We start from the raw sequence: 18,636 nt of genomic DNA on the forward strand, positions 1-18,636 counted from the left end.
TATAAAATAAAAGCAAGGGCACCTGGGCAACGCAGTTGGTAAGTGTCCGACTCTTGGTTTCGGCTTGGGCTGTGATCTCAGGGTCATGATCCCAGGGTCATGAGAGCAAGCCCCACATAGGGCGCTGCACTCAGTGCACAGTGGGCTTGAGTTTCTGTCTCCCTCTCCCTCTGCCCCTCCTGTATCCTGCTCTCACTCTTTCTCTAAAATAAATAAATAAATAAATAAATATTTTTAAAAATAAAATAAAATAGAAGCAACATTAATATCATTTAGAAAAATAATCAATGATCTAAGTATATTCTACATGTCACATTAAGTGTACACTTAATGGCTCTTTGTATGTTTATTAAGCTTTAAACTGAGATCAAGAAAGGAAATCGCCTTTAAAAATCAGCTACCACTCAGTGCTCATTAGATTTTAAAACAAAATAAAAGTACTACATCCAAGAAGATGCAAGGTTGTATCAGCTTACATCTTCACCAAAAGGCATCAAACTCCTTTTATGTTCATACATTCATTAAAAATAACCTGTTAGATCCTTTACTCTTGTCTATTATGTTTTCTAATTATAATGTATACAATTTAATTTATTTAAAATACATACCATTTAATAAAATGCATGTTAAATCTCCACTTTTACAACTAAAGTCTTTGGGTTGAATTATAATAATATTGGTGCTCTTAGGCTAGGACGCCTAGAAATTTAGTCAAGTAATTAAGACTTTATTTTATTTATGTTACATACATACTTATTATTGTAAAAGTGGTAATAATAGGTGCTAAATTTTATTGACTGCTTGTTATCTCTCAGCCATTGCACAAACCAATTTAAGCACATTTATTCATGCACTAGTCATAACAACCCTATGAGGTAGATTTTAATATCCTGACTTACCCTTTAAAGGCTTTAAATTGGAGTTATCTACCAATAGGACACCTGAGAAAAATGTTTGTTTATGTTCATGAGTGCATGGTTACAATGATGGTTTATTAACTATGAGTGTTTCCAGTACGCCTCCTTCTACAAAGGCATTACTTGCCCAAGGGGTAGACACTAAGTGAGTGACAGAATGATGAAATGTCCACGTTTTAATGAGTGAGCTACAACTGACAGATGCTCTGAAAGAGAACAAGTTCAGAAGAGTGTGGTGTTCTCAGTCTCCTCAGGGAGTGACGCCTCCACTCGGAATTCTAATTTCAGTTTCCGTTACTAAGGAAGAGGAGCAAAAGCTGACAGCACAGGCCGTGGAGGAGAATGAAGGAGAAACAGGGCTGTGAATTCTTAATTAACGGGATGTTCAGGGATGCCAGTGCAAGCTTTATAATGCTGCTATGGAAGGTTGCATTTAGAATAGATACAGAAGCCACTTGCTGCTATCACTAACTTCAGGAGGCAAAAAGGCAGTTTCGAAAGTCCTAGCCAGTGGTGAGAAGGGAAATTATTTCCTCTGGAAACCCTGAATCTATTTCTCTGAAAGCACTTTCATACTGTTAAATGACTTGGTTAATGGTATGGCTCAGAGGTTTCAAAACTCAGTTTCTGAAACTAATTCTAAAAATGCACTCAAGAAATGAAAGGAAAGAAATAATCATAAGCAAAAATACTAAAGACATAATGGTTTCACCTAATGTTAAATTCCCAGAGGAATCAGGGAGCCTCCTAAACATTTTGGAAAAGGTGAACGTAACATGAAATCTCTTTTTTTTTCTAAGTAAAGTAACTGAATTTAACAACTTAGTAGAAATGTTCATTTAATTATGCATTGATGGGTATATACTGAAAATTTACAAAGTACCAGGCACTGTGCCAGCCACAAGAACTATGCTAAGAAGGAAGACACATCCCTGAAGATACAGAAATCATAGTCTGCTTGGAGTGAATACCCCAACTTCCTGTGGTGAACCATAAACACCAGAAACCTGTAGAAGTGTGATTTAAAAAGGTAACCGGTACTTTCCATTGACACTGTTACAACTCCCTCAGGACTTGTACAAACTGGAATAAGCACAAAATATAAACATTTACAAGGACAGGAAAATTGAATGTTTAGAATCATATACCAACCTGTATTTTACAAATAATATTGTTTGCAGATGTACAGATATATCTTGAGACTTGTTTGCCGTCATAGTCATTCTCAAAGTTTTGATGGCTTATTAGATGTTGAGAGGTATTAGCCTTGCTTAGTATAACCCTAGGATATGAATGTTTCCTAGGGACCTTCACCTGATCAGAATCATGCTAGGGGCTAGAGAAACATGTCACTTGTCCCCAAGGAGCTCAGAGTCCAACAGGAAAGAGAAGCAGGTAAACAGTTACAGTTACATTGTATTGTAATTGTCAGGATAGACATACATGCAAGCTGCTGTGGGAGCCAAAAGAAGGGACTCTACAACCATGAGAATAAATTACATGAATAAATATGAATAATAAATATATGAATAAATAAATAATAAATAATAAATTATATGAATAAATATTCATAGCTCAATATTTAAATCTCCTGCTGATCATTAGAGATGTCTGACAGAGGACTGAGCAAGCTTACTACGAAGGATCCTTCAGAGCTCAAGTAATGTTAAGGCAGAGACCGATTATCAACATGCTGTAGAAAAATTTTAAAAGATGAAACCATGTAATAATCTAGACTTCCAGTTGGATCTACTCCAGAATTTTCAACTCTGGATAGATCTTTCTAAGCTATACTCACATAGCTTTATGAAAATTGGGCTCTGTTGTCCCCACTTTGAAAGTTCTTCGGTGTAGCCTTGTCCACAAAGGTTTTGAAGCTCTGCACATTGGAACAATAACTGCCAGAACAGCTGGGCCCCACATCAGTGGACACCCAGGTTGCTCCACAGCAGTAACCAAGTGACCTTCCCTTTGCAGCATGACTGCCTGAGATATCAAACTGCTGGCATCCTCATAAACTGTACAGCATTTAATTTTTGAGGCATCTTACACTTGATCCTCACTCTCTAATACTGGTCTCTTCCCCATGCCACAGGTATAAAATATCCCCATTTTTTTTTCTCTTCTATCGTGGTTTTTCTTAAATCACAACCCAAACTCTTCACTCTTCAGAAATTTCTCTCAATTCATCACATTGATTCATGGCCTTCAATAGCAAATCCTGACCACAGAAATGTGAAATCCTGAAAATGTGGATAGAAAAAAAAATTCTCAAAAGCAAAAGTAGAAGAAGGAAATCTTTTTCCAAGCCTATTTATTTCTAGTAATAATAAACCTTAACATTCATTGAGCTTTCCTTCTATAACTAATACCTTTCTATAGACTTTTAGGGATAACTTCATTTAATCCTAACAACTTGAGTATAGTCAAATACTGTCAATACCACCATTTGATATAGGAAAGTGAGGTAAGTAACTTCTCCCAGACTGTTCATTTCATAAGCCACAGAGCCGGAGTTTGAAACCAGGCAATATGAGTTCAAAGACTGTGTGTTACTCATCCACTACTCTTTACTTCCTCTCCAGTATATGACAGGTTTTACTGTTATGACTCATATGAGTGCACAAACAAGGTGACTGATTTGTTAACTACTACTGCTTACAGGAAACAAGGCAGGAAATATGGGGAACAAGGAGGAGGTGGTGAGTCAGGAGATTAGCCATTATTGCCCCACAGATTATGTGCTAGAGCTAGTCTCCACATGGGCCTACTGAAGAAAGGCTAAAAGCCAGATGAAGTAGATCCATTCTGAGGTTATAAATTTAAGATAACTAAACAAAAGAACTGTAACCCAAGACAGACAGATACAAAATAATACCTAAACATATAAGATATATACAAGATATATAGACCTTTTCTGATGTGGTGATATGACAAGGGAGACAGAGCAAAGACCACATGTGAAGGATTACTGCCTTTCAAAACTACACAAAAGTCACCACAGCAGTATATTTTGTCTGCACCATTATTAGGACCTGTTCATACATCGTAACTCCAATGTTTATTCTATTATTATCCATCCATCTTTCTTCCTGAATTTTAAAGCTAGTAAGAACTCACATATCACTAAATTCTAAGAAATTTGAAGGAGTCTAAGTTTTATTCTTTTTGGTATCTCCCTAACTCCTGGAACAGTATGTTAACAATAAAATCATCTAATAAATACATGTTGAAATTAAATCTGTCATTAAAAATTTCCTGGAAGGAAGTCTTTTCTCCAAAAGCTTCTGAAAGGAATTAAAGGGACAATGGAGAAGTTTATTTTAACCAAACTCATCAAAATGGTATATAGCAAAGAAATAAAAAATATTAATAATTTTGAAAAGATCAAGGTAAAGAAAGTTTTACAATTTAGAAAGAAAAGTGTCCCTACGAGATGGAAAATGAATCTGAGAATGGAAAATTCATTTCAAATGGATACAAAAGAGACTGAGCTTTAAAAATGCAAAGTTGCACTGGAAATAAAATGACTTTCTATAAAGCTTTTAAGCTCTAACCCCTGGCACAAACTCAAACTGGAGTCTAGCTTTGGGAGAGGATTTCTCTTGAAATCTCTGCTGTGGTAGTTTCACATTTTAGAGCCACCTGCTGTATCATGCATGCACCTGTCTGCTCTTAAGTGAATTACTACAATCAAGAGTTTGCATGTGTTTTCTAGCTGCCTGAATTGAGTCTCCTCTTTTCAAAATAAATTTAAGAGAGAGAGAGAGAGAGAGCAAGAAAGAGAGAAATAGCAAGAGAGAAAGAGAAACTTGCCTGTATAAAATTATACTATTTTATGGGGCACCTGTGTGGCTCGGTTGGTTAAGCCTCTGCTTCTTGATTTTGGCTCAGGTCATAATCTCAATGTCCTGAGAGCCGGCCCCAGTCGGTTGGGATCCATGATCAGCGGGAGTCTGCTTGAGGATTTTCTCCTTCTGCTCCTCGCCCCACTCGTGCTCAATGATGCACTTGAGTCCTCTCTCCCTCTCTCTTTCTTAAAAATAAATCTTAAAAAAAAAAAAATACACCACTTTAGTTCCCCATGACTAAGTGAATATGAAACTAAACATTCTGGTCTGCGCCCACCCCACTCCCCAGCAATGATTGCTTTCTCACTTTCATCCTACAAGTTCAAAAGTAGTAGATATAACTAGCACCATGCAGTAATAGTAAACTGTTCTCTGAAGAGATAAAATTGCAGTAGCCAGTAAGTTGTCAACAATGCTTAGAGGGTTTTTCTTCCATCATTACATGACAATTACAGCACACATCTCCAAGAACTTCATAGAATGATCTTCTTATCACTCCACAGTAAGCACAGGCTACTAATTGCGGGAATCAAGTCTTTTCTGGAAAAGAGAAGCCTTTTCTCTGCTTTGAAAATTATGTAGGATAAGAAAAACTGCAAGTAAAATTATAAGTAAACTGTAGATTCTTCATATCCTTATTGCCAAAATACAGGCCCATTCATTCTCTCTCTCTGTCTCTTGCTCTCTCTTGCCCTCTCTCTCTCCCCTAACCTCCACACTTCTTCCAATCCTTGGTAGCCATTTGTTAAGAGTGCCTCTCTGGCAAGCTGTAAAACAGCAATGTTACTCATAATTATTTTTAAATGTTATTTTTCCATGATCAAAATACCTTGTGATGCCAATATTCATTTCAAAATGAAATTTTAAACTCTTTTAATATTCTTTCAGAAAAACACTCCCAAATTAAATTGGTCAAGATAAGGCAGGCTAGAGCATGGCCCACAAGAAGAATCACAGTTCCAAAATCTGGGTTTTGTTGAGTTAGAGAAGGAGTTGTCAAACTTCTTCTGTAAAAGGCCAGATAATAAATATTTTAGGCTTTACGAGTCATGCAGTCTCTGTTGCAACTACTCAGCTCTGCCCTTGCAGCATCAAAGCAGCCACAGACAGTAATACATAAACAAATGGGAGTGTCTGTGCTCCAAAAAAGTTTTATTTGCAAAAGCAGATAGCAGGATAAGACAAGAGTAGCCCATGGACCCCAATTTGCCATCCTCTGATTCAGAGGCAAGTAAACAGCTCTCAGAAATTGGACACCAGCATTATCTTACATAGTAAGAAAGAATGTTACCTGACCCAAGTGAAAACAACAAAGGGAGAAGAGTGGCACAAACAGTTGTTGCATTATAGTTTATACTTAAGTGTTATCTTTGGTATATTTCTTAGATTGTACTTAATGTTATCCAAATGAGCAATAGTTAGATGAATTAATTAAGGGCAAAGTAAGCTGTATCTATGAAGAATCATCACCACTACAAAAAAGTCAGTAGGCTGAGTATTTATACATAATGTCACCTGCCTTAAAATTTGGAGGGAGGGAAGGGCAACCTGGGGGAAGCCTATCAAAGTTTACTGCAATTATACTAGTTAATATTGCTAAAAAATTTTTAGTTACAAGGAGATAGCCAATTCTGCAGTATAAGCAGAATTATATATTTAACATGATCCCACCATACTACTGAACAGAATAAAGAAAAAGAAGCTACACACACACACATATACACACATCTCTTTTATATAATCTTAATTATGATGATGCTGATAATGATGATTATGATGATAGCTACAAGTAACAGTACTTGGGAATTACTGGGAATTATAAAGAGAATTGGGAATTATATACTGGGAATTATAAGTTGTTCAAAATAACAAATCTAATCCTCAATAACCCTACAAAATAGCTATTATTATCCCATCTTCCATAGATAAGAAAATGCATAAAGTTCTTAAGTGGCTAGAGCTGAGATTAGTCTGACACCCATATATACAATTTTCCATACAAGATAAATTAAATTTTTTTAGTTCTCCTACTTGCAAAGTAAAAGTTAATTCAGTTATATAAAGTTAAATTTACATCTATGGAATTCTGACCTAACTTACCTGTTAGAGTGACAGCCCAGAGGAACAAAATGGGAAGTACACTCACTCTCAAAGACCAAAACTTCATAGCAGAGCAGTAACTGGGCCATGATGGGCAGTGAGTCATGTGATTATAACAAGGCTACATTTTTTTCAACTACTAACTAACACAAAGGAGGAAGGCAACTCACCCTCAAGCTAAGACTAAGAAAGGAATATTAGGCTTCTCAAAAATTTTAAATGAGACTTGTGAGCAAGATGGCAGAATAGGAGGGCACCACCTCCATTCATATCTACCCCCAGAAACAATAATTTGGTAACCATCCATGGTAAAAAGTGTCTTTGGGATCCAGGTAAAAGAACTATGAACCTAGAGGTGCCTGGGTGGCTCAGTTGGTTGAGTGTTCAACTCTTAGTTTTAGCTCAGATCATGGTCTTGGGGTTGTGGGATCAAGCCCTGCCTTGTGATGCTCCTGCTGAGGATGGAGGCTACTTGAGTTTCTCCCTCCCCTCTACCCTTCCCCCCTACTTGCCTACTCTCTCTCTGTCTCTAAAATGAATAAAAATAAAATCTTTTTTAAAACATGTCCCAAATGAGGTCAGTGGAGCCCTGCTTAAGCTGGCTTCTATATCTAAAATAACAAAACATTAGGTGAAACCTAATAGAGCCAAAGACCAAGGAGTGCCATTTTGAGAAGGCAGGCCTGCTCCCAGGAGGCAGACTCACTGATAATGGTCCTGGCTACAGACTCAGAAATAGCCCCAACCCCTCATGGACTCAACTTATAGCTTTGTTTGGCCTTGGCTCTGCCACAGTACCATCCACCAATGGTCAAGGTCAACACTTCCACCTGTGTTCCCAGTAACAGGCCTGCCAATTTCAATCCCAGCTGTGAACCCAGAAGTAGCCCATGACTTGGCTGCAGCTCCTCTTAGCTGACAGTCCTACCCACACAGGGGCTAGGGAGAGACATGTTTGTTCCTCTAACCTCAGATCCTCTGGCCTCAGTCCAACTGCAGATCTGAAATGGCTTTGCAATGGCCCCTCTCAACCACAGACTGAGGACCATTTCTACCAACCCAGTGATCTAATGGGATATGCACACCTTCATGCTCCCAGAGGTAGAGACCCACTGACCTTGGTCTAACAGCGAATCTTGGAGAAGCCCCCAAACCTGGCTCTAGACCTTTGCAGCTGCAACGGAGAACAGTCCTGCCCACTGGGGGACCCAGAAGGAGATACTCCTGTCTGCCCCAAAGGCTAGCCTGCTGACCTTAATTTGACTATAGATCCTGAAGTGGTCCTGTGTGACTCAGCCCCAACCATGCCTAGCCATAGTTCAGAGGCAGTTCTGCCTGCACAGAGACTTAGTGGGAGAAAAACTCTTCTGTGTGCCCGACAAAAGCAGGACCACTGACTTTGGTCCAACTGCAGAACATGAGGCAGCTCTGTGATCAAGATCCAGCCCCACTTGCCGTGTACAGCCAGTGGCAGATGTATTAGATGTCAGGGAGTGATTAGAGAATTAGATCACAGGAACTTGTCAAATAATTTACAAATTGTTAATATTTTATTCTCCAAAAAAAATCAGCATTTTCCAAATGCTAGTAAGAAATTTAACATATAAATTTCATTTTAAAGCCTGACTTTTAGGAAAGTATAATACACAGAAAATGCATATATCAGGAAAGATTCCCTTTAGGTTGCATTAAATTATGGATTATAAGTTATTAATGAAGCCCTTGTAGAAAAACTTGAAGATTTAATAAAGATGATGGCAGAAGGAAATGAAGTAAAGTGAAACTAGGGAAAACAAACTTTGAATCAGCCTAAATTCGAGGTCTTAATTAAGGCAAAGTAAAGAATAGAAGTGAATCAAAATATAAAAATGTAAAAGAAAAATTTTTTAAAGCCAGAGAAGGGACATTTCTGTCTTGATTTTGAATGTGGTCTAAATGATTTGGAATATTCATGTCTCCTATCTCATGTCTCTTTTATCTCATTTCAGAAGATATATATATATATATATACTTTAATTTCCCACTAATCTTCCTCCTGCTCCTGACAATGTTCTTATCACAAAATCTTATTTCATCTACAACAGGAGGATTTAAGTTGTATTATATTGTCTTCAGAAACTGAGAAACTGCAGAGCATTTGTAGGCTCAACTAACACAGAGAAGCTAAGTACAAGTTCAAGGTTATATAAAGAACAGGTGAGTACTCTGGAGGAGAATACCAATCCATTAATAACTGAGAATAGAATACTGCAGGTAAAATAGAAATACTTGTTAAGCACCCCAGGTCAAAATTTGAGCTACTTCTTAAATATCAGAAAGCCACATTTGTGTTTGTTCATAGGCAATCTATTTCATATATAGATCTTCCTTATTTTGCACTGATAGATATTTCAGAAATTTATTTATTCTACACAATTATGGACCCACATAGGCCTTAGAGACATTGTAGAGAAATGAATATCAAACTGTGGCTCCAGTAACTCAGTAGCTTTGCTGCTGAGAAACCAGAAATAATCACAAGCAACTCTGCTTAGCTAGAGCAAAGATTCTAAGCTCTGACATCCCCAAAATGATTTGGGAGAACTGAAATCAGTCTTTCCAGTTTACAAGATACATGGGCTACCAAGGGATCCTGTTACATTTTAGGCTGGAGAAGAAAGAGAAAAGAAGAAAGAAAAGAAAGAAAAGAAAGGAAAGAAAAAAGAAAAGAAAAGAAAAGAAAAGAAAAGAAAAGAAAAGAAAAGAAAAGAAAAGAGAAGAGAAAGAAAAGAGAGAAAAGAAAAGAAAAGAAAAGAAGAAAGAAAGAAGAAAGAAAGAAAGAAAGAAAGAAAGAAAGAAAGAAAGAGAAAGAGAGAAAGGAAGAAAGAGAAAGAGAGAAAGGAAGGAAGGAAGGAAGGAAGGAAGGAAGGAAGGAAGGAAGGAAGGAAGGGAGAAAGAAAGAGCGAGCGAGCCCATTGCTCAGGGATAAAAATTAGAGAGCTTTTCAGACCTCTAGCAGGGAAACACTGGTAGGACCGTAAGGATTAAGGCCAAATCCTACTGAGACATGAAAAAAAAGTGCTAAATTTTGAGTCAAATCTCAACCACTAGTATGCACAATCTATGCTGCAGGTATTTTTGCAGAATGGAGTAGAAGGTGAGAACCCAGTTTAGGAAGGGAATGAGAAGAGTGGGAGTATGTGCAATGTAGCCAAGGGATGGGCTCCTAGGTAAGTCCCCACATGCACCAAGGTGAGAATCAGTATCACTGATTAAATGTATTTGTTGGGCATGCATCGTCTCATGAAATCTTCATAATGAATATACTATGAAAAAGGCACTATTAACCATTGCCAAAAAAAACCAAACTCCCATCCTGTTTGGATTGGAAGTACTGATTGTGGTGGTGATGGTGGTGGTGGTGGTGGTAGTGATGGCTTGCTTGAATGCCCTCAAGCACATATGTGTCCACTGAGCCATCCTTGTCAACAACACACACTCGTAGAGATTGGCTGAGTTCTTCCATCAAGATATGGAGATGACCTTCAGTTGGGCCCGACTTGCCTGGCAGACCAGGGACACCTGAGCTGGAACTTATACTATTCACACAGGGAAACATGAAAACTGGCAAGTTCCTTTACCATTTAAAGAAAGGGACTTCTTCTTTCTTTTAAAGAAAGAACTTCCATTTTCTATACTAAATCTATTATATAAGTTAAATGAAAATATAATGTTTCCAGATGCTTGTCCCCGGAAATTAGGTTCCAGAGAAATTAAACATGAATTTTTAAACATCCTAAAAACCTATCTTCTTATGAAGAAAGCTTTTTGTTCTTCTCACTGTTAAAACAAGATAAAGTCTGTCTCGATTTGAACTTAAGTAGGGCCTTTTCCCCACTTGTCGGTGCTCACAGAATAGTCTTTGTTGACCATTGTACCTCTGGCCACAAAATATAAATAGCTTTACCTCACCAGCTCATTCTTGGCATTTTTTTCCTTCTAAACCTAATCCATTACCATTGTTTCGTGCAACGTGGGTTCTTTTCAAGGCTAAATCACGTTTTCTGTCTTATAAATTCTATTTCCTCACCATTTTACATCTGTGAAAACTGAAGCTTAGGGAAGGTGAATATACCGAGGTTCACACACATCTGAATTGGCAAATCAGAACTTGAACCCAGGTCTGCTGACTCCCATTGCCCTGCTCAGACTTGCTACACTATTCTGCCTTTCTCAAGTGCTGATCGAACCACTGAGGCAATGATAAGGTCTATATGAGCAAGAAATATCAAGGGGTTAGCAGTCTATATTTCTATGTAGAAGCTAGTTTTTTAAATTCAAAGTTTTGGAAAATGAGTTATGTTAAACAAGATCTTACTGTTTCTGAGCCTATTTCTATACCTAGAAGGTGCATTAGAAATTTAAGCAACTATGCAAAAATGCCAAAGACACAAGAAAGCTATACCACTATGTTCCTTCTGAAAGAAGCAAATTCCTTAATGTGGTCAACACATCTCTGGCACGAGGCTACTAGATATGAACCAAAGATGACTCTTGGTGTCCACAAGAGGCAGCATTATATAGCAGTTGTGAATGCAGACTACCTGAAGGAGAATCCCTGGTCCACCTCTTTTTAGGTGTGTGACCCTGGGCAAATTTCCTAATCTCTCTCTGCCCTAATTTCCTCATTTATGAAATAATAATAATAATAATAATATCTATCTCACAGGCTTATTGTGAAGATAAAATAGGTTAATATACATAAGGTGCTAATAAGCATGCTTATTATTTAGTGAACACTCAATAAGTTACTTTTACCATCAACAGGTGAAATGGAGTTAACAGATGTATCCACCCTCTGCTCTTATCATCTTAGACTGGCAGGTATGCAGTGCTGAATGGCATACAGAATGATCAAAGACAACATAGGCTGGTTTAAAAAACACACAAGTTACTTTTGCATGTGGGATAAGTATAGAAAGGCTGCTAGTCACATTAGGTATCCTTACTTAAAGTTGGCTGGCCTGACAAATGATCTACCTTCTTGATGGAAGAACCCAGCTAATTCTTAAGAGAATGTGATGCTGACAAGATTTGTCCAAGTAAAGTGCAGTGGGGCTATGGAAAGCCAGGCAGTCCTGTTCAGGATTTGCTTAGTTCTGTGCATACTTGTTATTTTACCTACTGACCATTTTTCTGTTCTTCAGGGTACCCTGCCCTGAAGATTTCTCTAAATTTCTGTAGAGAATCATCCCTTACTGACCTTGTCTGGCTCCAGTGGTGACCCAACCTCAAAAGGGGCCATGCAACGCCTTTGCCCTCTCCTTTGGCTTAAGATCAGGGATGTAACCCAAGAGGATCTAGTCAGAGTGAATGCCAGTACTTGAAGGGAGTTCCCAGAAGAAAACTGCTTTCACATCTACTGTATTTTTTAACCTAGGAAGATGTGGCCTAGGACTTCTGGGTGATTTTTTCTTCTTCTTCTAGAAACTGAGAATAAAGACAACAGAAAAAGAGATAAGGAGTAAAGAGAGGGATAAAGTCTTGGTTTGAGCCTCTGAGTAAGCTGCACTTAAAATGAGACCATCTTCTGGATTTTCAAGTTATTTGAGCCAAAAATTTTTCCTGTTTTTTTTTTTTTCTAAGCCAGCTAGGATTGGTTTTTTGTTCCATTCAACAAAAAGAATCCTGATGGTTGAAGGCATCATTTCTGTAGCCAACGAAAACTAGAAGAGTCAAATCTGGCAGACTCATAGAGCATGCTATATGGCATTCTGATGTCTTTGATTGGATCTTTGCATATTCATACTCATGTTTGTAACTAATGCACATCTAATTAATGGAGGATAGTCAGAAGAAAGGCAGACAGGGGCAAAGGGGCCCCACTGTAAGAGAAAACTACCCTTAAAAGGAAAAAAAAAAAACCCATCCTGTTATTTCAGCTTTACTCAGTGCCCCAGCTTTAAGTCTTCCTACTGGAAGAACTTACATGTATATGACTGAAAGCAAGGGAATGGGCCTAGGCATTCTAACTCAGGCCCTGGGAGGGCAGCTGAACAGCCAATGGGATATGTAAGTAAAGAACTTGATGTGGTGGCCTGTGGCTGGTCAGTGTGCCTTAGGGCAGTGGTCGCCACCATCCTCTTGATCCTAGAGGCTACAAAACACCACCCAGGAAGGAGTCCTCCATCTTTTCCTACATGAACAACCACCTGATAGGTAGATGAGCATGTGGACCAAAATCTGACTGAGTGACAGGTGCATGGAAGGTTAATCAGATTAAAACAGCCTGCAAACAATCTCATAAAAACTCCTCAATTTAGAAACTCTGATGGTAACCGTCTTGAGTCCTCGTCCTCTTCAGGATCTTTGTACTAGGACTCAACAAACTTTACTTTGCTGCCCACCACTCTTCATCTGGTCTACCTCTTCATTCTTCAAACTGGCATGACCAAGAACATCAGGCACGAAAGGAAAAGAAATCCTGAAATATAATTTTGATAGTGTTTGATATTTTTCCTAAATATCCGTAAATAATCTTTCCCAAATATCTTTAGTTTTATATATATGGATATCAAGTCTCCATTACTTTTGAGTATGTCTATAAGCTGCACAGATCAAAATTGTTATTTTATGACAAGTCTTAAGCAAAAAAATGAAATAAAACAAAATCTAATTATCTATTCTAGAATACGAATCAGATCAAAAACAAATACAAAAATAAAATGAAATAGTGAAAGATCTTTGTGACTTTTCTTTAAGCTCCAACATATTTTGATAAACTAATGCAAATGTCTAGTTTTAGGTATGTCACTATGCTAACTTGTAAAAGGCATACTGTAGCACAGACACTGTAGTATGAGTGCAATCAGGAAAAAAAAACTACATAGTAGGTTTAAAGAGGATTGTTAATATAAAGAATTATTACATATACTATAAGTAACTATGGGATATAGGGAAACTCAATATGACACCCAAGGAAGAACAAATTTAGAAGTAATCAGATTATTGGAGGTGTGGTTTGGTTATTGTATAGCAGAGAATTTCACTGGTTCAATCAGGCCTGAGCTGGTCTAGAGTTGCTGCTTAAGAAATAGGCAACTCCACAGTACAAGTGGGAAAGTCGAAGAACAGCAACCAGTAACATGGGGGTAAACTGTGAGTCTAGGTACTGCTGTCAGACAAGAGGTCTTCAGAGCATAGGAGCACACTATAGCTCTGGCTATCATGCCAAAAAAGCCATGGGAAGCTAATAGCCAGGATGAGGCTACAAGACCTTGGAAGAACTATTTTGGGCCTGTGGCTGTGGCAGGAGCCACCCAATGTCCTGACAACCACACTACCAATCCCTAGTTCCACACAAGTGACTGGAAAAGAGCTTCTTCCTCCTGCAATATCCATTCAGTGTCCTCTCCTGGAAGAACATGTTATTCACTTTACTGGAGAAATACTTGGGGGCACTTGAGTGGCTCAGTTGGTTAAGCATCTGACTCTTGATTTCAACGCAGGGCATGATCTCAGGATGATGAGATCAGCCCCACGTGGAGCTCTGTGCTGAGCACGAAGCCTGCTTGGGATTCTCTTTCCCTCTCCTTCAACCTCTCCTCCCTGCTCACATTCCTTCAGAAACTAACATTTATTGAGTACCTACTAACAAGAAAAGATTTTTAAAAAATACAATCCATGTCTCCAAGGGACCAGAGCAGATGTGAACAAGGAAACAATTGAAATGCAATATGATGGGACTCTAACAGAGATGTGTTCACCAAATCAAGCTTTGCCTGTGGAACTCAAGAGTGCTTGCATTAGGCAGATTAACTTCACTATGTTGTAGCACAGCAGTGTTGTGAAGCTTATAGCAAGTAATTTATTACTAAAAATGATTAATATGTTGAGGTTTGCATAATTTTTGTGAATTTCAGAGCAGTTAAGGTATTCTCTATAATATCACTTTTATGTTCTTAAATGCTGATAGGCTTTCATTAAAGGGCAAAAACTTCAGGAACTACACATAACCCAAGTGTGTATGATTTATGCTGCTGCCATAATCTTGATGTACCCATAGGAATATGTTATATTCACAAGACTATTGCATTTGATGTGGAATAAAGGGCATATAAGGCTTTCAGCTGGCCTTAGACTTTTATGATCCTGAAATTTCTAATTCAATGCAATTAAAAAGAATAAAAATACAACCTTGCCCAGAGATAGGAATCTAAAAAAGGAAATTGCACTTCTCAGTCTGAAATTTAGACAGGAGATGAGATATGAGCTAGAGAATATTGGCTTGAAAGTCAGTATGTTAGCTTCTGTTGAAGTCATGGGATTACACAGAAAGGGACTGTAAGTAAAGAACAAATGATTGTCTTAGGTTTGATTCCTTAGAAACAGTCTAAGATGGGAAATTTTTGTTCAAATCACTTACTGATTTATTCAAGAGGAGGAGAGTAGAAGAAGTAAGGATAGTGCAGAGGGAAAAAGCTAAGCAAGGATGTGGTCTCAGATAGAGCCTAGCTTCAAATTAATCTCATAGAGAGGCCTGAGTCAGCACTGTACCAGAGTTGGCCTCACCTTGAGGCAAGGAAGCTAGCTTTTTATAGCCCTTCTCCCATCAGAGAGTGGTTAGCTGCAGACTACTTTGGGAAGGGAGCTGAGCATGACTTCTAGGAGAAGTGGCTCTTTATTTAGGCAATTCTTCAGAGAAGGGGGTCAATTTTGAACTGCTAAAACACTGAGAGCCTCTGAGGAGTTGGGTGTGCTGGCAGGTAAAAGGGATCTGAATGGGTACAGTTCAATATCAAAGAATGAACCCTGGGGAATCAGAATAGAGGAAGAAGACCTTTGAGGGAGGCCAACAAGAAGTCTAAGAAAAATGAAAATAATCAAGAGAATGGTAATAGTAGGTAGCAGTCATACTAGGTGCATCTCAATATTATAACCAATACCACACTATTGCAAATATCGCAGAATGGAACAGTTCAAAATAATTCTCCGTAGATATCTCATTGTCAGGTCCTCAGATCATTACTCTAAATAGAATATAAATATATATATTTTTTTAAATTACACATATCTTGCATTGTTTTCTTTTGTTTTCTAAAATTATCTGTATAAATAAAGCAAAAAAAAAAAAAATCTACACCAGAAGCAAGGATGGTCATTATTATCTTGTCCTTGGCAAGATGCCAATTGTAGAGAGCATGGCCCAATAATTAAGCAATCTATCTGGAATGCAACAATCACATAGAGGGAAACTTGGCAGTGATTTCTAGCTCTGTTGGCTTCTTACCTGCTGTCACTGTAAGTCTTTGGGTAAATTTTTTTTTAAAGTCTTACACTTACAAATGAGATGCTAACCTACACAATAATAAAATAAAATGGAAAAAAATAATCCACAATTAAATAAGAAAGAACATGTAGCAATATCCTAGTGACTTGTGATTATCCCATCCTGGGGGAAAAAAGGCAAACCATAAGTAGTTTTGTTTAGATTATTATGTTGCTTTATTATATGAAGTAAATAAAAATTTATACTGGCTGGAAATTAAAACCTTTGATTCCTAATTTTATTAAACATTGCTTCTTTATTAAGTTTAAACCACATGAGCCAGTATTAATTGTTTAAGCAAGTCTTAGGACTTATGTACATGGTTCATGAAATATAGTCAAAATGCACTGTTATGCTTCCACCTCCCACCACCCTTTAAATACATTTAATGAGGTTACTGTATCCTCTGCTTTTGGCCCTAAACTCAAATCAGTATAGTGTTTTCCCTGGCATTTGTTGAGCGCACAGTCCTAAGCTACCTTCACACTCTCTTGGCATAACAGATATTTACACCTGCCTTTCTCTGATGAGGCAAATTTGTAGATTCTTCAGAGATGTCCAGGATTAGAGTGGACTCTTAGATATGGTTCCTTGATCTAGCAAATCCATTCTCTTTCAGGGTTTGTTATACCCTTCCTAGTGTCTACTATTCTGGCAGTCACCTCTAACTTCTCTTTAAATTCCTTCTAGGCTATCCTACTGGGCAGCATTAGGACAGCCTGCATTCCAGCTCCCCCGAGCCTCTAATCCACTCTAGTCTAGAATAACACTTCCTCAGCCTTGGCCTCCACAACCTCCAGAACTATAGGGTAAACCCAATGTCTCCTTTGGTTCATTTACCAGTAGATCTCCAATCAACCTTTCTGAGTAATCTCCTTGAATCCCTCCCTCTTAACATAAGGTGAAGGGGGACACGCCCCATGGAAAGAGAAAATCATAGGTTTTTTTTCATTCCATTTTAAACTTCCTACAGCATCATGTTTCATGACTCACTTTAGTATCTTGCAAATATAGTACTGTCTCAGTTAAAACCTCCAATTTAGTTTCCTTTTACATTTAAAAGCCAATGGAAAATAAGCCCCATGTCTTAGGTAAAAGCTTTGGGGGGTTGCAATAGTGAGAACATTAGGATTTTAATAAATGAAAGGATGGGAGAGAATGGGCAAAGCCCAGGGCTGAACCCTGGTTTCAGAAAATTATCACATGGTCCTAAGGAGATCCCTGAAATCCTAGCAACCCTATTCATACAGAAGTCTTGAAATTTGTGAGTAACCTGTCTTAGAGCCTCCTGTGGAGAATTAAGGGGTAGAGTGAGCTGGCCCCCTAACTAGAAGGTCTACTTCTCTCTAATTCTTTGACCATATATCCTCCATAAAGAAGCCTCTTTTTTCCCCAAAAACTATTTGTATTTAGTATTAAATTCAATTGGCAATTGAAGGTGGGTTGGGAAGTCCAACTCAGGTCAACTAAAACAACTTTTTAAAGCCTCATTAAACTTAATATTTAAAGAGAATCACTTTCTCACTTGAAATCTTCAGGTAATTACTTTAATTCTCTGTTTCCCTCTACTAGTGTGGAACTGTTCTGAGCTAAATAGCAAGAAAAAAATCTGGGATAGAAATACATCTAATCTTAATAAGATCTGGATAATTGGCTTACAGGATACACTTCCAAAAATTAACTAAATTTTGCATTCGACCATAACTCATAGGCTTCTTTATAATTTGTATTTCCTTGCTTTTAAAACTCTAACAATATACCCAAAGCTGCACAGTTTATAAACCAAGAGGCTGAGCTAATGTCTTATGTTTTTTCTTTCGTAGAAAAGACTATCTTGGGGGACCCATAAGGATATGAAATTTTTCTTCCAAAGTAATAACTTTATCATATTACACTAGAACTAAAATATAACATTCATACATATCATATTACACCAAACTCCAAAGATGCTTGAAAGTTTTCCACATTTATCTAGAATAATTATGAAACCACTAGAATCACTTTGCATAAAAATTTATTCCTCAGTAGTCTTTCTTTAGCCAATTATCACCTTGAAAGAATTAAGGAGAAGAAAAATATAATCATAAAATCTAATGCAAGAGATTATATGGCTTATGAAAGACGCCCTTTTTATTTAACAGACTTATGGAGAAATTTGTTGGCTATATCTTCATCAGCTGGCTAGACCCTGAACTTTCAAAACGTGATTAATTTCAACCACTTTAAAGTTTCAGGTAAAAAAATAGAAAATAAAAAAAATAAAGTTTCAGGTAAAAAAACAACCTAATTTCAGGCAAATTTAAACATTTCCTCCAAAAAAATTGTTATACTCAGAAATCAATAAACAATCAAACTTGTTCACAGTGCTAATTGCCTAGAAATCATCTTTGAAGTATTTACAGAAGAATAATTTCATTGAGGTAGCAGTAACAAATTCCATTTTTCTTAACTATTGTCAAAA

General features: G+C 37.6%; 1 protein-coding gene across 9 annotated transcripts in view; it reads right to left on the reverse strand.

The window, feature by feature from the left end:
* Positions 1-18,636, reverse strand: part of FSCB (fibrous sheath CABYR binding protein) — a 295,780-nt gene that overhangs the window by 81,588 nt on the left and 195,556 nt on the right. For 3 of the 9 annotated variants that reach the window (XR_013386138.1, XR_013386137.1, XR_013386135.1), the window contains exons 3-6: positions 13,060-13,331; positions 12,111-12,337; positions 4,765-4,966; positions 23-203 (exon numbers count right to left, since the gene is read on the reverse strand). The exons of 1 other annotated variant lie outside the window; for it this stretch is intronic. The gene's annotated coding sequence lies outside the window, so the exon portion shown is untranslated. The remainder of the gene's footprint in view (positions 1-22; positions 204-4,764; positions 4,967-12,110; positions 12,338-13,059; positions 13,332-18,636) is intronic. 5 more of the 9 variants (XR_013386140.1, XR_013386139.1, XR_013386136.1 and 2 more) reach the window with 3 other exon arrangements.

This window comes from Canis aureus, chromosome 9 (genome assembly GCF_053574225.1).
Source record: "Canis aureus isolate CA01 chromosome 9, VMU_Caureus_v.1.0, whole genome shotgun sequence".
Taxonomy (NCBI): Eukaryota; Metazoa; Chordata; class Mammalia; order Carnivora; family Canidae; genus Canis; species Canis aureus.